The following is a 19,695-nucleotide window of genomic DNA, read 5'->3' as shown; positions in this document are numbered from 1 at the left end:
GGGCAACGAAGCATGGGTTTTAAGAAAATAAACATGAATGCTTTGGACCCCAGTTAGATTTTGCTTTGGTTTTTAACTGTGACACAAGAGTAAGTTATATTTCCTGCACTAACAGTGGCGCAGGCTAAAATCTGCGTTGCCCTCTTTGTACAGTCACTCCTCTTACAGTGGTGCAAGCAGGGGGGTTTCCCTCCCCTCCACTAAAAAATTGCCCTATATAGCGGCACTGTACTATACAGCAGTCGCGGCGCTGTCAAAGAAGCATCCGCGGCGGTGCTGTATACGCTTCTTTGACAGCGCCGAGGCTGCTGTATAGTACAGTGCTGCTTAAACTGAGCTGCTGCGCAGGCGTGGCACCTCTCTCGCTTTTTTTTTCGGTGGAGGGGAAACCCCCCCTTAAAAGTGCTCCGTGCGCCCCTGTCTTAGAACTGATTGCAGCCTGTAATTTACCGAGGATTCCAAGTCGCACGGAGCTTTTAGAATATTATGCAGATTGCACAAACACACCTCTTTATATGCCTTAGGGGACGGAGTGAATGATACACTTAAGTGTATCAGTCACTGCGGCTCTGTAAAGCAGGTGAATTAATGAAAAAAAAATGGTGCTTCTCCCCCCACAAACAGCACAGGGGTTGGTTAAGCTGTATGGTGAGGAGGGGGTCTACACCTATTTTTTTAAAATTGAGTTTTGTTTTTTTTTTACATATTTTTGTACCAGCAAAAAGCACCCGCAAAATACACATCTCCTAGAGACCTATCTGCGGCTGCTCGCAACTCGGCAGAGCATGTACATTGCTAGGCTCGCCCACTAGCTTCCCCGTTCCACCGCTCTAAGCGCAGAGAGGTCTCCGTCGGAGAACCGGACTGAGGCGGATCCTTGGCCAAAAGGCTTTTTGTGTTGATAAACTCCGCATCAGGCCCGTAGACTGTAAACTCATTTCAGCAGGGCTGTAATTGCCTCTTTGTTTCATTGTCTGATTCTATTTTAATGTAACATGTTTCCCCATTGCTACATAACATGACGGGGCTCTATAAACCGAAACGGCTGGTAATAATAATAATAATTATAATGATAATAACTGTAATACCAGAATGCAATTGACAATCTACTTTAGGTGAATGACAGCACGACGCGATGTCCCAACATAGATATTGTACAACAGACGACACCCAAACTGCTATTAGTTCAAATAACACAAACGATTATGTGTAGAGGCTAATGAGACAGTATTATGGCCTGTTTGTATTAGCAGCGCTGTTTGGGGAAGGAAGACAACGTGGATTGGAGATTACTTAGTAGAATAATATCATAAGAAATTATTACCAAAAAAACAAACTCTTTAAAAAAAAAAAATGTTGTAACAAGTTGAATATGTGAATTTAGATGCATTTATTGTGTGTGTAAAATGAAGCTTATACCTGAACAGCACCCCATGACCATGAATACAGAAAAGCACTTTGTCAGCATCTAAGAAACATTTTTTAAGCACTTTTGATGCGTCTCTATGAACTTAGATCCATTCCAAAATCACACAAGCTGACTTAACTCCCCAGATAGACACATTGAGGTATATTTACTAACCTGCGGGTTTGAAAAGTGGAGATGTTGCCTATAGCAACCAATCAGATTCTAGATTTCACTTTGCAGATTGTACTAAATAAATGACAGCTAGAATCTGATTGGTTGCTATAGGCAACATCTCCACTTTTCAAAACCGCAGGTTAGTAAATCTAGCCCAAGGTGTTTCTTTTACCACCAAAAACCACCCGTGAAACACATTCTTTGGATCTATTTATAATACCTGTTTTTTGAAGCTTTCCCCAACCTTTTAAAAAGCCTAATGTATTTTTTGCATGCAACACAATTAAGTATATTTTAACTAAAAAGAAAAATATTAGAAACCTTAATTATTACATGAAATTACATTTTGTCACTATTTCCGTTTTTTTTATTAACTATATATTTTTTAACATTTGTGAGTCACAAAACATTGTAGTAGTGCAATGTAACTACAAACACAAATATTAATGGGTAAAAGTGTGTGCGCGTAATAACCACATTTTTTTTTTTTTTTAAAAAGCAGAAACCTAGCTTTAAACATACATACTATGTACGTTTAATTAATTTATAACTTTTTCTTAAACATTTTAAAACATGTTTGCCTGCTCTTAAATTTGTAGTTTATATTCTGACAAGATCAAGACGCTGTGGGTTGAGCCCAGCTTGAGGACACCAATCGCAACATCAGGCTCCACCCACCGCTGCATGAAAACGCAATATGCATCAGCCAACTGCCGCGGGCAGAGTGTTCTGACACAAGTCCCACCATTAACTTCCACCTTGCCCCCCCCCCCCACTTGCGGAGTTCTCCATTGCCACTCAAATAGGGGAACGCTACAATGTTAGAGCATTCAATTGTCTGCGGAGTCCGGAACGGTCTTGCAGGCACTCCACGCCAATGTAACATCATGAATTTCTCCTCGCACCACATATAGGTGCGCTAACAAAACTTCGCTGTTGTGCCCAGAAATATGTGCAGCTGCGATGGTCGGTGGCACTTCACGCACAATTGAATACCCCCTTATGTTTTAATAATATATTTTGTTAATAGACTACACAGCCCCATATTGCCATTGTCGTACCACGTCAGAAAGTAGATGGTTTGACGGGCAGCCAACGAGCGCGCAGATAACCACGTTACAGGCAAGATCTGAAATGTACAATAGTCTCCGATCAAAGCGGGAGGGAAATGTTGGGACAATGTAATATAGGACGTGGCTTCTTACACCTAAAACACATCTGCATTCTGCAGAGGCACCGGCTTCATGTATAAATCCAATTTATGCACCCGGCCGCTCTGATAAACGTTTTTATCAAAGCAAATGTACTCCTACTGTATGTTTGCACTGGCAACGCCGAGCCAATACTACATTTTCCTGTCAACGTTGAAGCGCTTTAGAGCTCTGAGTCTATCCGTACTTGTTTTAAGTATTTAGTATTACTGACTTGGGAATTTAAATGTTTTATAGGCTTTCTCCGAGCATCGGACGGGACACGCTGTGTCTGTGTGGAGATGGTTGAGGTGTCCCTGATGTTACAAACAGATGAGCTCGGTTCATTATTATCAGTCCTATTATTTATTTAGAAGTTGCCAACACGTGCTGTGGCGCTGTGCAGTACAGCGATAAAGCAGAGATACATTTATAACAATGAGACAGTCGGGGAGGAGGCTCCGGAGCTTACAATCTAATCTGGACCAGGGGAGGATATAGAAGACAGAGGTGAATTATTATAGGATTTTATGGCCAGGACTACACACACTCTGTATTCCAAATAAACTGGGGAAATTAGGATGATCCTTGTGGGCCTGATTCATTAAAGAACTTAAGTAAATTTACGTGGCATATTGTTCTTGACTTACGCCAAGGAGAGCACTGAGGAACTTAGGCAAGAAATTTCTTACTTAAGTTTCCTGGACAAAACCATGTTACAATGCAAGGGATGCAAATTAGTTTTCTATTTTGCACATACGTTAAATACTGACTGTTTTTTCATGTAGCACACAGATATCGACTTTAAATTTCAGTGTACAAATAAGCTATCAAGTATTTGTGTGCTACATGAAAAAACAGTCAGTATGTGCAAAACAGAAAACTAATTTGCACCCCTTGCATTTTAAAATGGTTTTGTCCAGGAGACTTAAGTAAGAAATGTCTTGCCTAAGTTCCTTAATGACTCAGGGCCTGAGTCTCTATATGTCAAGCACATTCATCAACATCATCATCATTTATTTATATAGCACCACTGATTCCGCAGCGCTGTACAGAGAACTCACTCACATCAGTCCCTGCCCCATTGGGGCTTACAGTCTAAATTCCCTAAAACACACATACAGACAGACAGAGAGACTAGGGTCAATTTTGATAGCAACCAATTAACCTACCAGTATGTTTTGGAGTGTGGGAGGAAACCGGAGCACCTGGAGGAAACCCATGCAAACACAGGGAGAACATACAAACTCCACATAGATAAGACCATGGTTGGGAATTGAACTCATGACCCCAGTGCTGTGAGGCAGAAGTGCTAACCACTTAGCCACCGTGCTGCCCACCATGTTCCCATTCATGTGTGTAGATGTTACATAGTACAATAGATTGCAAGCTCCTTTGGGCAGGGCCATCTTTCCCTTCTGTTTCAAGTCATTATATGTAATTTATTTGAATCGTAATCCCCTCAATGTACAGCGCTGACGATGACATAAAATTATGACAAATAAAAATTTAACAGTGATAATATATAATATTGATGTAATATGACTAATTGTAGTTAAATATTTTCCTTTTATTTGCATCTGTTATATGATGCAGGGTCAAAGAAGATGATTTTTTTTTCAGAAGAAGCACAATGGATGTAAGAACTTTGTTTCATAGAATAGACAATGTTCCCTCATTACAGACATGAAATCACATGACCAGCACAGGGCATATCCTGAAATAATCTGTGCTGCTGGATACATTAAAAATCTATGAGTGACTATGCTGCGAACATTCCGAATGGCAAACTCACTCACATCAGTCCCTGCCCCATTGGAGCTTGCAGTCTAAATATCCTAACACACACAGACAGGGAGACAAACAGACAGATTAGGGTCAATTTGATATCAGCCAATTAACCTACCAGTATGTTTTTGGATTGTGGGAGGAAACTGGAGCACCTGGAGGAAACCCACACAAACATGGGGAGAACATACAAACTCCACACAGATCAGACCATGGTTGGGAATTGAACTCATGTTCTTTGTGCTTAAAGATGAATTGGATGTTCCTGTGTTCACTTCCATATGGTGCATTTCTGGCCCTGTGCTGTGAAATTTAACGCCAAATATGGCACGTATCCTCTTGATGAATGAGGCCCAGCATGTCAAGTGCAATTTCGCTTTGTATACAGTGTCACTATCTTTTATTTAACGCCTGTGGTTAACTAACCTAAAAATAAAATAAATTAAATAAAGCAAAAATGTTGAGGAGTAAACATTTATATATATTGTGTACATGGTAATATATCAGTACTTATATTTGTTCAATAGGATGATGAAAATGCAGATCGGAGAATTCCAGCTATGTGTATACATTGTGCGATACAATAGGCGGAATTGTTTCTAACTAAATGCTCTGCCTTCCTGAATTCTTCCTTTGCCCCCGATGTTGAGATTTGTAGTTCAACAGCCTCTAAAGATCTCACAAACATCACTATTCTGCTGTTGAAGGAAAAAAGTCCTTTATAAATAACAATTTAATCACTGCTAGCTAACTGGAAATAGAAGAAGAGCCATTTAGGTCCTTTATCTGATTTCAAATTCATAAGAAAGGAGAAGGGAGCAAGTTTAATAAACAATCAGCCTGCAAATTAAGCCTTATAAATGCATAGGACAACTCTGCTCCAATCTCCGTTGCTCCAATAATACATTTTCCCAACTTAGTTATTTCCAACTAAATCAGATAGGAAAGGATGCAGAATTGTATTCATCTCATTTATTGCGTATCCTATTATCTCCACTGGGCATTGCATCTATTTCAGGTGAAACAATCAAGGCCGGTGGGATAATCCAGTTCCTCGTTCTTCTTGACTTAACGAAAATAAATACTTTTGAAAAATGAATGAATTTCCACACTTCTAACACATCCTGCTTTGCACATCTTCATCGACGGAGGGAAAAACGCTGACAAAACTGCAAAATATTTGGGTAGGTTACAAAAATGCTTTGATGCTTCACAGATCCGTTTCTGAAGCAAAATATCAGAGAAGATGGGTCATGGGAATCTAGAGCGTGGTACGTTATTACGACAACGTGATGGATATTGCAAAAAGTACAGCATGAATATAATATTCTTGTGGGGGCTTTGGAAGTAAATAAAAAAATGTTCCGCCTGGCAGACATTAATAATAATTTAGGAGTTGATCTTGCGTATTATGAATGTTCTCGTGTTTTGAATGAAGGACTGAAGGATATATGGACTGTGGAAGTAGTTAGACCTTGAGATCTGCTTAGTCTGTGTAGAAGCTTTAAGGCTTAATGTACCTGAAAACAGGCTCCTTAATTGCAGACTATAATGTATCATCCTTGTGTTCATATTTTCATATCTTTTACTCTTCGCAACAACATTTTCGAAGGTGAAATAAGCAGTGGTTGATTTTATATATATATATTGATTTACATTTGTTCTACCAACTCTGTGGCCATTCTGAGGCTATAATACCGCCTTATGCAACTCTGTTAATAACTGGGCAGCACAGTGGCTCAGTGGTTAGCACTTCTGCCTCACAGCACTGGGGTCATGAGTTCGATTCCCGACCATGGCCTTATCTGTGTGGAGTTTGTATGTTCTCCCCGTGTTTGCGTGGGTTTCCTCCGGGTGCTCCGGCATTAAACTGCTCTTAGTCTCTCTCGGTCTGTGTATGTTAGGGGATTTAGATTGCAAGCTCCAATTGGGCAGGGACTGACGTGAAAGAGTTCTATGTACACCGCTGCTGAATTAGTGGTGCTATATAAATAAATAGATGATGATGAATAACTTTATATTTGAACTTGTTTTATATCACTGTTGCTGATTTTAATGTTATTTATGTCATTTTGGAGATATTGCCTTCAGAACTGAACAAGGTATTCGACAATATAACACCACCCCCTCCCTCCTGCTTCTAAAACCTATTCTTAGCCAATCATGTCTAAGAGACCTCCTGATTGGCTGGCCAGCTAGTAAGTAGGCGTGCTCACCAGAGAGATGTACTAATAGCGTTCCGGTAATCACTAGCGTGCGATCCGTCTTGTGGGGTTTTTTTTTAATGCCCAAATAGATTATGTTGGAACAAGAAGAGAAGAAGATATTCGGAAAATATATATTAGAGAAACATTTGACATAAAACTCATGGAGTCATACTATTCTTTTATTTAAGGCGTCAATAATAATTTCATTATTTTAAAAAAAGGACGTATTTTATTAATAGTGTCTTGCGGCTAGTGCACCAGTGCATGCTGACACTTGTAGTGCCACGGAACTGGGCAATATATTTGAACATGTTAATCCTGGTACAGGTCCTGTGCTGTTTCAGGTGTGGGGCCCATTTGTATTTTCAGGCCTCCCCTTAGAACATTGAACCACATGCTGGGTAATCTGGCCTTTTAAAAAAAAAATGGAAGGTAGTTTTATTTACCTTTATTTTATTTTAACAGACAGCATAGCTCAGACAGGATGCAGACCCAGGACTAAAAACATCTGACATTTTTCTGGCGGTTTGATTGGTTCATACACCGCACTGTTTGTATAATTGCCATTTCAAGAATTAAGATGGCGGTTTGAAAACATGCTGTTTAAAAACATGAGATCCACATGCAGCCTGGTCTTCAGGAATTGTCAACACTGCACATAAATTCCCAAAATTTTAGTAAACATACCCCTATGTCTCTATATGTGAGAATTATATCTAGCTCGCTTCCTTGTGTGTTGGCTCCAAAACTAACTGCTTGAGAGACGCCCCACGGCCATCAATCCAGAATGTGGCCGATGCCGGCTGATTTATCAATGGCTAGATCCAGCTCACATCAGCAGTATGGACATTTCCCATAATTATCACATCATCTTTCACTGACATCTCGGTGATCTCCATTATTAATGATCAATCGACCCAATACACCATCTTACCCCGGTGGTGTATACATTGTTCCTAAGCGAAAACCCTCTCACCAGTTTCTAGACCCACTAGGATGCACGTCGGCAAATATTTTATATTTTAGCTCCGTCTCCTAACAGAGAGGGCGCCAGGGAGCAAGTCCAGAATTATTTCCTGTATGGGTGGGTGAAGTTGTGGGCAGAGTCACTGGCAGTATTCCCAACAGCACACCCTCCCTGACAAGAGCGCACTCACAAATGGAAATTAAAATATTTGGCTTTCACAGAGAGCTGGGGGCTGGGCATATGGGCCCCTCTGCCATCGGGCCCCATAGCAGTCATACCCCCTGCATTCACTATAGTTCTGTCCTAGAGTTATCCTTCCAAACTCAGCTGTCATGACTGACAAAGTCAAACCCTTCCTCGCTGTACTATATCTTTTATCAGTGTCTGACGTGAAGCCTCCTCTCTACTTCCAACTTACGAACAGACGATTCATCACACAACACCGATGGAACCTTTTGTAACTAATTGTATCCAATGTGGTTAGCTACACATGTGATTCTGATTCTCTGTGATCACAATTACTGATCAACGCCACAATTTAATGTCCTCGCGTGAGCTTCATTTAACCTCATCCGTGCAGTGTAATGGGATAGACAATTAAATTGCTGATGCCAAGAGACGCCAGCCTTACTGGAGGCCAGACTTGCGACTTTTAGTGGCTCCATGAGATTAATCATGGGAGAAATTGTATAAGTTGCCACCAGGTACACAAGGAAATGTTTAACGGTGCAGCTCGTCCCAGAGAGACCGGTGGATTACAGATCATGCAATGTGTCTTATGTAATTAGTTACATACAACTAAAAGTCAGAAGTGGAGCTTAAATCCTAGCCGATCCTGGGGAGAAAACGCTCGTTGTAATAGAGACATTGTTATGTTTTTGCTGGACAACGAATCCCATGTGATCAATTACATAAAATCATTCTTACTGTATTTTCTCAAGCAACTAATTGCACAAAGTTTAATTGAGCAACTGCAAAATCGCTGTTGGGGTTTAGGCTTGAAAGTTTTTGGACTAATTTGAAATAGAGAGTACAGGAAGGTTTTTGGAAGTGGGCAATAATCTCAAATGATTAACCATACAAAATCCAATTTAAACACAACCGTGGTATCTGCCTGGCAAGCACTAGTGCAATGAATATCAGGGTGTAGGGGCTCGAACTACTGTCTCTGCAAACATACTTGATACATGTCTGCTGAAATCTCCAGCTCAAAAGTAGATAGGTTAGAGAGAACTTGTATATATTGTTAGATTTCTACTGGAGAGCAGAAAAGCTACATTGTGTGGACATCTCTTTTAATCATACACAGAAGAATGAATTTAATTGGGTGGATCAGTAATAATATTGCATGTTCTTCTCATTCAAGTAACCAACCCGTGAATGTCTTTGAACTACAAATCTCAGGGGCAAGGGCAGAATATCGAAAGAGGTATTACAAATTTGCCTTTAAGCACAATATTTATATTAGATGTACATACATACTCTGCAAATACTACATATGGTATGTATATACAAACATCATACATACATTACACTGCCCTACAATATGAATCAGCACAAGTCACTTTGCAATAGTAAAACATACTTGATAACTTCTAGATTCTTGTAGGTCAGGAGGAATGGGTGGGAGAGGGCGTGGTCACCCATTGCGTCACCGTAGCCCCGCCTACTGTTTATGTTGTGGCATTGTGCTGCATGAGTTGACACAATTCTTATCATTAAGCCCCGCCTTCCCCGCAGATCCAGGAGGGTGCCTTCTCTTCCGAGAGTCTGAGACAAATCCCAAAATTTGGAAGCCTACCGAAAATTCCGGGAAAGTATGTAGCAACAGTGGTCGCACAATTGTTTCAATCAGAAAGTCAGGTGTAGCCGCTCCTTACGGGAACTTGCACTTTATGAAACTCTACCTAATAAGTTCTGTTAAGTTGCATTAAAAATGTACTTGAACATCCTGAATGTAATGAGTATTTAAGAAATAAATGAGTGAAGTGTATACAAATATTGTACAATCTCTTCTCTTCACGATCGAATTCTGGTTTTGGGGCCTTTCCTTTCACTTTCAGATTCTGCAAATAAATGCATTGTGGCAGAATACGTCTTCCAATGACCTCCGAAATTCTATTAACAAACGCTAGCATCAAACACATGTGAAACGTGACAGCTTTTGACTTGCACTGGCATTTCTACAAGCAAAAGCAACAGCAGTCCGTCAGATACAGCCACGCTTTGTATGTCAGGATTATCCACAGCAGTACATCCTGAATCCAAGGGTTAATACACGGGAGCGATCAGAAGCGATTAATACGCCATGCTGGTGGAGACCGCGGCGGACAGATTTGGTGTGCGGGATACAGGGAGGTTTGTAAGTCAGTAGCTCAGAGTATTAACCTGAGGTTATTCCTTCAAATAAAGATTTCTCCGAGTGCTTTGTAATCAGTATTTAAAGCAATTAACCTCTGACAATCTCATTTTTACTTAAAGGTGTCAGAACTGGATGTACTAAAGACTGTTTAATATACGGATTTAAAATGGCCACGTAACTGTAGCCACCAAATCACAAACAAATGTGAAAGGAAGAAAAAAAGCAGCTATAGATAAGAAAGTGTAACAAAAACTAAATAAATATGAATAATAACAACATCAATGAACTGAAGATTTCTGGCCAGTACGTTGGATATTAAGGCACATGTTATAACCATTTGCTTTGTTTTCAAAATTAGGCATCAATAAGTCTTCAAAAACCTCTGTAATACAGGGGAACCAACCCCCTGTCTCAGAATAGCCTAATATCATCAGCAGCAGTTTTTTATATAGCGCCACCAATTCCGCAGCGCTGTACAGAGAACTCCCTCACATCAGTCCCTGCCCCATTGGAGCTTACCGTCTAAATTCCCTAACACTCACACACACAGACTAGGGTCAATTTGTTAGCAGCCAATTAACCTACCAGTATGTTTTTGGAGTGTGGGAGGAAACCGGAGCACCCGGAGGAAACCCACACAAACACGGGGAGAACATGCAAACTCCACACAAATAAGGCCATGGTCGGGAATCAAACTTATGACCCCGGTGCTGTGAGGCAGAAGTGCTAACCACTGAGCCACCTGATAATATATGCACATTCAGCGAAGAAAGCAGCTTTCAACATCTGCAGAGCATTCGCAAGCAGCCAATCACAAGCGGTTCGCTATTGCTGGCTACCATTCACCATCATCCAATATTTGTGCCTACCCTCCACCACCCACACATAATACGGCTTTCTGTGCAATATATGCATTTGTATCCCAGTCTGCAAATATTCACAATTATGCAAACACAAGCTGACTGTGCTCGGGCAGCGTTATTAATATTATTATTATCATTAATATTATTATTGTTATTCTTCTTTCCCCATAACACTATATTTCAATAGTTTCCATGAAAATTTTACTTAAATTGTCAACCAGGACGAGGAGTTTAGAGGCTCGTGCAGGAGTAAGTGCAAATCCCCCTTTCACCAAAGTGTTACAATTTCAATTTATTTCAATATACAAAAATATAATTTAATATGGAGATACCATGTACATAAACATTATATACATAACTTGCAAAAGTCCCAAATTCCCAGAGACAGTCTCAGGTTTTAAAGATCTGTCCCTGGAAATGTCCCTATTTTGCTTGAATTGGCCAATGAACAATCCCTTGTACAGAGCAAGTCATACCTAGATCCGCAGTTCTTAAATAACTCTGTTTCTGAAGCTAATTCTATATAGGAACTTGTATAGTCTAGCTGTAATTGCTGATCGTACTGTAACTTTAGGTCATAGTTGTTTCCTCCCCAGAATGTCCGGGACCCCAGGAGAGCTGGAAACACTCCGCACCCTGCTCTCTTTGTTGGTGATATGGGTGGGGACGGGGCTAAATACATCATCCTGACCCCGCCCCCTGCTGTAATAGGCCAAAGTTTAGCAGAGGGGTGGGGCCTAACAACCCGATTCGTGTGGCCAAGACGGAGCCCCCTCCCAGAGATCTTGCTGTCAAAGCTGGCAAGTATGGTCTAGGTTATTTAACCTTTAACAATCTCTTTGTTTTGGAAATATAGGATTAATGGGTGGTTTTCCATTATCTTTTTTTCATAGAACCACTGGGGTTTGGGTACCTTATCATGATGGTGAAAACGACGACATTGCATAGGCCGACATGATGAGACCGAAGGTGTCATTCACGACAGAGTGGCAATAGTGGTAAAATTTAAGGAAGCGCCGGCTGTAAGATGTTTTAGGCTTTGTAAAGAAAATATTGTACAACCGGTGCCTCCTTACATTTTCTGGTTAACAGCACAAACCATAGTGGGGCCCTTGAAACTGACGTCATTGTAGGCTGCCGGGATCTTCATTCGTTGGAACTGTTTGAAGTCTCCTTTTCAAGCTGTGACTTGTTACCACCCCGTTGTCAATGACACCTTTGGTCTGATCATGTTGGGCTATGCAATGTCGTTGTTTTCAGCATCATGATAATGACTGCCACCGCCACTGGGTTACAGACTGTGTTGATTAACATAATGGCCGGGCTTTTTAGCATGTTAGCCTGGTTGATTAACATCCTGGCCGGGCTATTTAGCATGTTAGTCTGAGAGATGTTTTTGAAGTCAGGGCTGCTACAATGGAGGCTTAGGACTGAGTGCAGCCTTTGAAGGTACGTTTGTGGCCCAGTCCCAACAACCTCCATCCCTGAGGTCCTCCATCTAATATATACCACAATTTTATACCAGTATTTATTTGTATATTTGTAACATATCTGCCTTCAGGCAAATACTTTCTTCTTTAGCGCAAAATAGATTAGTTCATGTCTCTCAAATAATGTGTCCAACCATTTACATGGCGTACAATGGCCAACCTGTGGTGTTTTAACTACAAGTCCCAGCATGCATTGACAGTCTGTTCCTGATTGTAATTCCTGGTAAAAGTGATAAAAGTGCTTCCATTCTATTTTGGTTTTATATTCATGTCTAGGTTACATTTGAAGTGAACACATATTATATCTCAGCTGGTCTCTTGGCCTGATCTGCACATTCCATATTCGTTGTACTGACAGAAAAAGTTCCTGGTGAAATAACTTTCACAATTGAAAGTTGATTTGTGCAGGAGCCATAAAGATGGGCGTCTGGGGAGAATTAAAATAGTTCCGGATTCTACAAAAGTCTGTTAATCCAGAACCATTTGAACATCAGGATATTTTGGACATCTGGAAAAAGACTGACATGGGAAGGAGATTACATTGTACTACAGAACATCTGCTCGATAACATTGCGCTGATCATTTCCATCCGACAGACTGTCAGTATTAACCAGTACATGGAATCCAGCATAGATACTGATTGTTACCAGGGCTTAAATAGAAATATTATTCTTCTGTACTAAATGGAAACTTAGAGTCAAATAAGAAGATATGAAGTAGCACAACTGTACATAATTCACAGCATTTACAAGATTGGGGCAAGAATTGCTATCTAACCTATATATCATGTTCCGTAATGCAAAAATACATAGAGAGACACTTGTGAGCATGTCCACAAAGAATTGTCAATGAGGGATATTAAATTTATTTATATAACGTCAGCATATTCCATGGAACGCAGTCATAGAACAAGACTGGGTAGTGACTGACAGACAAAGAAGCAAGAGAGTGCTGCTCGCAAGCTTGCAATCTATTACTCTGCGCAAAAGTTACTTGATACGAATTTTGCTCTGCACATCCATGGAAATTTAATATAAATATGAGTGTTGTCCTTAAAGAAAGACTTTCATAACATCACAAGGGCATGTAAGTGGCCATTACAATGTGCAATGATCTTTTGCATTAAAAGCATTTTACAATGTACGTCGGTAAAATAAATATCTCTACTTTGAAACAATATACATTTCCCCTTAAAGGCTAACCCCGACGGGTAAAATAAAACAATAAATTCTACATACCACAAAACCCCATTATAGCAGACCACCGTAAGGGCTCCAATTGCCCTCTCTCCTACTAAGATGGGTCATTTTCAAAGGAATGTGCCATTTGCCCAAAGAGAGGGACAAGTCAACACCCCTGCCTCTTTAAGCCACACAACCAGTAGTAGGAGAGAAGATCACGTCGCTGGACAATAGGAGCCCTAGGGGGTGGTGGTACTGGATAGGGGTAATGAGATCCGAAGTTTGGGGTAGGACTCTTCCTTAAACATGTTGGCTGCTATATCATAATTTCTTAAATCTGCATTAGATTTTATCTTTTTCTCTTTAACATTGTCCAGAAAGTCTTCCTACTGATGGCTTCTCTCGTCACCAGCCAGTTCATGTAATTATACAGTTTTTCCATTAATATCAGTTAATAGCTCATCAGGGTGACACTATAGACTGGTGGCAGCAATCCTATTATTCTTGAGGAATTATAATTATCTAACCACGATTAACCTACTTAATCCATTATTGGACCATATGAAGAAGACATTAAAAGCTCATCTGTAAAACCATTTATTACACTCACCTGTAGGAGCTGTACGATGAGGATCTTACTATGTGAGCGTGTAATGATGGCATCAATTCTGCTAAACATTGTTCCTTCCTCAACCGTGGAATCAGAAAGATATCACTAGGAACATTGGATTCTCAGCTCATTAGTTTCTGTGCTTCATATCTATCTATCTATCTATCTATCTATCTATCTATCTATCTATCTATCTATATCATATCTATCTATATCTATAACTATCTATCTCATATCTATCTATCTATCTATCTATCTATCTATCTATATCTATGTCTATCTATCTCATATCTATCTATCTATCTATCTATATCTATGTCTATCTATCTCATATATATTGTCACTCACCGGACCGTGAGTGCCTCTTCCCGGACATTTAGGAACCGTGGCCGTCCTCCATCCTGAGGGTCTGCGCATGCGCAGCCCTTTCCTATTCTTCAGTGCATGTCCCTTTAACTCAATTGGCAGATCAGGCAACACTCCCTATATTAAGCACCTGTGGTCAACACCACGTTGCCTGATCTTGGAGTCTCATTTCCTATGAGTCTCTGAAGGTGTTCCTGTATTCCTCGTGTTTTCAGCGCTGCTGATTCCTGTGGTTTCCAAACCACTTCTACCTCTGTGGTTTCCAAACCACTTCTACTACTGTGGTTCCCATACCACTTCTACCATCAACTGTATCATCGTGATTGTTTGCTGATTCCTATCCGCTGCCTCCGTGCACTACAGTCTTCCAAACCACTTCAACGCTATTACTTATCATTGTGACTGTTTGCTGATTCCTATCCGCTGCCTCCGTGCACTACAGTCCTCTAATCCACATCACGCTATTATATTTCACTGTGACTGTTTGCTGGTTCCTACCCGCTGCCTCTGTGCACTCCAACCGTTACTTTACATCCACTCACCTGTTCCTCATCAAGTCCGTGAGCTGATTCCTATCCGCTGCCTCCGTGCACTACAGCCTCCAGCCTACAACTCGCCTGTGTTCATTATCGTGACTGTTAGCTGTTGTCTATCCGCTGCTTCCGTGCACTACAGCCTCCAGCCTACAACTCGCCTGTGTTCATCATCGTGACTGTTAGCTGATGTCTATCCGCTGCTTCCGTGCACTACAGCCTCCAGCCTACAACTCGCCTGTGTTCATCATCGTGCCAAGTTAGCTGATTCCTATCCGCTGCCCCTGTGCACTGCAGTCCCTTCTCAGCTCTCCTGTGTTTCCTCGAGACTGCTGCTCTCATTGCCATTTGCTACTCTCTGTGATCAACAGCTCCTGGTCTACTCTGCTCTCCCGTGTTCCATCGCTACTGACAACTATTGGTTGCTACTGGTTACCTCCGTGTACCGCAGAGTCCTGCTGCTGCTGACCGCGCTATCACCCATCTACTGCTGATCCGCTCTCCACGCCTTCACGTGTCCCGCAGGTCTACCCTCCTGTCAGCATTGGATTTATATCTCATCAACTACTCCTCTGCTGGATCATCTCCACTCTCCTGGGTCCTCCTTGAGTCCAGTTCCACGTGTTACTGATTCCTGTGGATTCGTGTCCCTGTTGGTCTACTTATCTGTGCGCTGCACCTACTGACCGCTGCCTCAGCTATCCTGGGACTTCTCATCCAGCCGGTCTCCTGCCGCTCAGGTATCCCTGCACTTCTATCTGACTGCCTGCTTCTGAACCACGGTATGCATACTTCTCATTGACTGTGCTGGTGTATTGCATATCTTGCTGGACTGTGTTGGTTCTCCTCTGGAGTCTACTATCCGCTGAGTCTATTGCCATCATTGACTGTGTTAACTTGTGCTGGACTACTTCAAGAGACTTTCTATATTTGCAGACCTGTTCAGTCATTTATATATATTGTGCATGTTACTGTGGATCGTATATAAGGTGCCTGTGTATATCCTGTGTTGCAGTCTCTCCCCGTGCACCTCCTCACATATATATTCAGTGGTACAACTTGCTGGTAGCAGACCACTGATCCCTGTTTCCAGTATCACCTGTTCCAGTATCCTCTCACCTAGCAGTGGTACAACTTGCTATCGCAGACCACTGACTCCCCGGATACCTCCACTTGGATTCCACTCCTTCACTCAGACAGCGGTACCACTTGCTATCTGCAGACCGCTGACTCTCATCACCTCCTCGTTTCTGTTGGACATTCCTCCTCACTATAGCAGTGGTACAACTTGCTACCGCAGACCACTGACTACCTTTACGTGTCCTTGTCCTACAGTTCCTCGTGTACTATTACCTCCATATTACCAGTGCTGCTAGTCATAGACTTCCCTGAGCATCTCATCATCTGCTGCTTCCTGGTCCGTGATCACCCAGCTACCAGAGTACCCTATTACCATCTACATTGCTCTGGTAAGCCTACCACCTGGTGATCCCTGGGTAAAGACTCCTAGTGCCCGTGACATATATCTATCTATCTATCTCATATCTATCTATCTATCTATCTATCTCATATCTATGTCTATCTATCTCATATCTATTTATCTATCTATCTCATATCTATGTCTATCTATGTCTATCTATCTCATATCTATCTATCTATATCTATGTCTATCTATCTCATATCTATGTCTATCTATCTCATATCTATCTATCTATCTATCTATATCATATATATGTCTATCTATGTCTATCTATCTCATATCTATCTATCTATATCTATGTCTATCTATCTCATATCTATGTCTATCTATCTCATATCTATCTATCTATATCATATCTATCTATCTATCTATATCTATGTCTATCTATCTCATATCTATCTATCTATCTATCTATCTCATATCTATCTATCTATCTATCTATCTATCTCATATCTATGTCTATCTATCTCATACCTATCTATCTATCTATCTATATCTATGTCTATCTATCTCATATCTATCTATCTATCTATCTCATATCTATGTCTATCTATCTCATATCTATCTATCTATCTATCTATCTCATATCTATATATCTCATATCTATCTATCTATCTCATATCTATCTATCTCATATCTATCTATCTATTTATCTCATATCTATCTATCTATTTATCTCATATCTATCTATCTATCTATATCATATCTATCTATCTATCTATCTATCTATATATCTATATCTATGTCTATCTATCTCATATCTATCTCATATCTATCTATCTATCTATATCTATGTCTATCTATCTCATATCTATCTATCTATCTATCTATCTATCTATCTATCTATCTATCTATCTATCTATCTCATATCTATGTCTATCTATCTATCTATCTATCTCATATCTATGTCTATCTATCTCACATCTATCTATCTATCTATCTCATATCTATCTATCTATATATCTATCTCATATCTATGTCTATCTATCTCATATCTATCTCATATCTATCTATCTATCTATCTATCTATCTATCTATCTATCTATCTCATATCTATCTCATATCTATCTATCTATCTATCTATCTATCTCATATCTATCTCATATCTATATATCTATCTATCTATCTATCTATCTATCTATCTATCTATCTCATATCTATGTCTATCTATCTATCTCATATCTATATATCTCATATCTATCTATCTATCTATCTCATATCTATCTATCTCATATCTATCTATTTATCTCATATCTATCTATCTATTTATCTCATATCTATCTATCTATCTATCTATCTATCTATCTATTTATCTCATATCTATCTATCTATCTATCTATCTATCTATCTATCTATCTATCTATCTAAGTACCTAGCTATGTTCCCAAAGTCTGGGGTTCAAGACATCAACCAAAATCTGGAAAATGTTGGTTCTTTAGGTGTCCACCAAAAATAAATAATACATTTGTTTTTCTTGCATCTAAGGCCAATTCCTTGATTGTGCTCTAAAACCTTCCATTAGGATAAATTTACCTTACGTTTTATTATTTATATTATTTACAATTATTAGTTTGATTACACAAACACAGCACTGTTCACTTGGTTTGTTGTTGTACATTGCATTGATTGTGGGCATTATCCCTGAACTAGCTGCTCTGTTTTGTGTCATCAGTAAAGGATTATAAATGATTCACTTGTTAATGTATTTTTTGGGAGGACCCAGCTAAGTTGCATCTTGATCTAATAAGAAGAGGCAACATAAAACAGCCAATTAAACATGTACCAGATATAAAACATATAGCACCTATCCCCACACCATAGACTTGCCGTTATACACCTATTTAAAGTGACCGGACCAGACCACTTTCGAAGACCACCGTGCAGCTGACTTAGAAGGATTTAAAACCTGCGCCGAAGCCAAGCCAAGATTAAAGTGGGAGTGGTCAGGTGGACAGGTAATGCCTACATGTGGGAGTGGTCAGATGGGCAGGTAACGCCTACATATGGGAGTGGTCAGATGGGCAGGTAACGCCTGCATGTGGGAGTGGTCCGACGACAGGTAACGCCTACATGTGGGAGTGGTCAGATGGGCAGGTAACGCCCACATGTGGGAGTGGTCAGACGGGCAGGTAACGCCTACATGTGGGAGTGGTCAGGTGGACAGGTAACACCTACATGTGGGAGTGGTCAGGCAGACAGGTAACCACTACATGTGGGAGTGGTCAGACGGACAGGTACCGCCTACATGTGGGAGTGGTCAGGCGGGCAGGTAACGCCTACATGTGGGAGTGGTCAAACGGACAGGTAACGCCTACATGTGGGAGTGGTCAGACGGACAGGTAACGCCTACACATGGATAAACAGGACCTAAACTACTGTGATGCTATTCTAGTGCTCTGATTATCTAGATATAACTCTGGTATCTATTAATTCATCTCCCACAAGTCCGTATGTAACCTCTGTGGAAATGAATGTGATAGGTGCTCTGACCCAAATCATAGGTATCTAAAAACTAAATACATAACATATATGTTGTCTAAAACTCAGGGTGCTTCCAGAACGTATAGTAACCTTCCTGCCGGGACATTTGTATACGTGTTGTGTGTACTTTAGATGGCAAATGTTGTTTGTGGTAAACATTACCACCAGCGTCAAGAACCTTTGCATTGAGAAAATTAGACTAAATTCCCTTAACACTATAGGCACATCCTTGTTTACCGCTTAAGAGTAAAGCAAGAGAACGGTTTCTATACACTTTGACATTGGCTACTTAATGTCCTACTGTCACCCAGCGTGATAAGGGCAGAAAGACAAAAGTCTGGCCTTCTTCCTTAATGAATATTTATTGAAAATCCGTGTCTGGTCGCTTCTCAAGACATTTTTACATTAGCCGCGTCGCTTGTCTGTACAATGTTATGCTTTATCTCACCGAGTAATTGTGAGAGTCAGGTAAATGTTGATTTACATGTAAATAGGCTTCACTAAACTCGTCGTTAAGTGATACAAGACTGGGATATAATTTTTTCTCATTAGGCTCCGCCGGCAAAGGCAGAAAATTCAAATGAATAAATTGTAT

This window comes from Mixophyes fleayi, chromosome 2 (assembly GCF_038048845.1).
Source record: "Mixophyes fleayi isolate aMixFle1 chromosome 2, aMixFle1.hap1, whole genome shotgun sequence".
Lineage (NCBI taxonomy): Eukaryota > Metazoa > Chordata > Amphibia > Anura > Limnodynastidae > Mixophyes > Mixophyes fleayi.
Note: the sequence above shows the minus strand (reverse complement) of the source record.